Source organism: Gymnoscopelus braueri (genome assembly GCF_963280865.1).
Source record: "Gymnoscopelus braueri genome assembly, chromosome: 2".
Classification (NCBI taxonomy): Eukaryota; Metazoa; Chordata; class Actinopteri; order Myctophiformes; family Myctophidae; genus Gymnoscopelus; species Gymnoscopelus braueri.
In genome coordinates this window covers 47,253,410-47,255,733 of record NC_137604.1, presented here as the reverse complement: position 1 = coordinate 47,255,733, position 2,324 = coordinate 47,253,410, and positions in this window count along the sequence as shown.

The following is a 2,324-nucleotide window of genomic DNA, read 5'->3' as shown; positions in this document are numbered from 1 at the left end:
TCCTCCTCCCGTCCCGTCCCCATAGAACCGATGCAGTGCGCATGCTCATGTCTGCTGGAGTACCGAAACGCTCGCCCCAAAACACGCCCACCCCGGGGCAACTCCGGCGACCTCGGAACGGTCGCCACTCAGCTATTGCTAAACGTTACCTCAGTAAACTATCTATGCCCAAACCTAACCTTATTCCTAAACGTCTTTCAATGAATTGAGTACAAAGGACGTACCCAATGGAAAAAAAGCCATATAGGCTTTCTTGGGTTTAAAATCCTCTTAGCAGACCTTGTATTGAACTGTGCTTTCCTGTGCTTTTTTTTTTGCAAACTACTAATAAAGTATTCTATCAATCAATCAAAATGTAACCTCAGTAAAACTATGCCTAAACTAAACCTAACCTTATAAACGTGACCTCAGTAAAACGGTGCCAAAACCTAACCTTATTCATAAACTTAACCTCAGTAAAACTATGCCTAAACCTAAACTTATTTCTTAAACCTTATCCTCAGTAAACATATACAATAATAGAATACAATAACCACTGGGGGTGGGCGTGTTTAGGGGCGAGGCTTCCGGTTACCGTCTGCTGCTCTACTACTGCCGAAGTGAAATGGATCAAGAGATGCTGCGATGAAAACCAAATGTTAATATTTTGTTTGTCCACGTCCGCTTGGGTGTCGTTTATGAAAAGAGATGGATATTGCTAAAATAATACAAACTGGAGGTTTTTCATTAGCCGTAGTGTGTTTGTTTGGTAGACTAGGCTACTGTTATGTAGAACGTGGGGTTAATTAACTACAGTGCTCCGCTGGCTGCAATCTGATTAAATGTAGCTAAATTGCGCCACCTTTAGGCTGCTTGGACGGGAATCAGATCATTTCAGCCCGCCAGTGTCATATGGTCGTCAGACGACCCTTCCATGGCAGCAGCAACTTGGCTGTTTATTTGGCGGCATAATATAAGTTTAACTTTCGTTTATACGCATCGAATGTTCCAAAAGCAGTGAAGGAGAGTAAAACTCAACTCTTCTTCAAAACTGCCCTAAAAGTGTACCTTCAGGTGGCAGATATCTGTCTGTCATTTAATGTCACTATGAATTGAGTACATGGGGACCCCATTTGAAACAAGCCATTAGGCTTTCATGGGCTTTTCAATCCCATTGTATTTAAACTGTACTTTCATGTGCTTTTTTCTGCAAATTTACTAAATAAAGTATTCAATCAATCAATCAATCAATCAATCAATCAATCAATCATTTATACACTGAATGTTCCAGGTATCTCTCGATGGATACAAGCAGGTCTCTTGAGCATTTGGATCTACTTCTCCTCCCTCTGTAATCAGTTTGTAAGCTACAAGTGGGCCTAGTAGGGTGATGTATATGTATATTGTACACCAACAGCCACCTTTAAGTGATTGTCATTAAAGGAGTACTTCACCCATTTTCAACCTTGTTTTCATATAATTGGTCCGATTAAGATGGCGCCATTTCTGTACTCACTCACAACTCGCTCGTGAGAGTCGTCTCAGAGTTGAGCTGTGGAAAGTTCAGAAAACTGCCTATACCAGTCATTGGTAGGCCATAGGTAGGTTTGGTCATTTCAAACAAGATTTCAAACTTTTTTTTAATGCAAGAATGTGGCTTCCAATTCAGTGGGCTGTCTTTCCAGTAAAATAAAGGTTGTAGTTTCTATTCTAGCCTGGTCATTGGTAGCTAGGTTTCTGAGTGAGTAGATGAGACGGAAATTGTGTCATCTACAATGAACATGAGTGAGGCAGATAAAGTTGAAATGGGTGAAGTGCTCCTTTAAATTACCAGAACGCTCGCCCCAAAACACACTCGCCCCCATTTGAGCGGAATATTCTCCCCCAGCCGCTTGAGCGGAACTCTCACCCCCCAGCGGCGGACCACTCACCCCGCTGGCGCGTAACGCTCGACCCGCTTGTGAGAACAGACTACAGCCACTAATATTAAGTAGTTAGGCAAAAAACAGTTACGGTGCATTTTAACAGCGGGCGATTCAGGATAGTATTCTCCGGAAGTGCATTATATGTCTATGAGAGCCGGCAACTACAGGCGATAGCTGGGCTAAGATCAACGATGTTGATCTGAAAAGATGGATTTTATTTATCTTTTGGACGATGTCGTCCGGCGATCGTCCGGAGAGTCGCCCGCTGTTAAAACGTACTGTTACAACAACGGAGGCGCGCCGTCTGAAGCTGACTTGAGCCACGACACTGCCGAGCGAGTCGCCATGCCGAACATGGCGAAGTCCGCTTCAGCCGACTCAGCGTCGTTTGAGTTACGTCAGAGAGTTACGGACAGAATC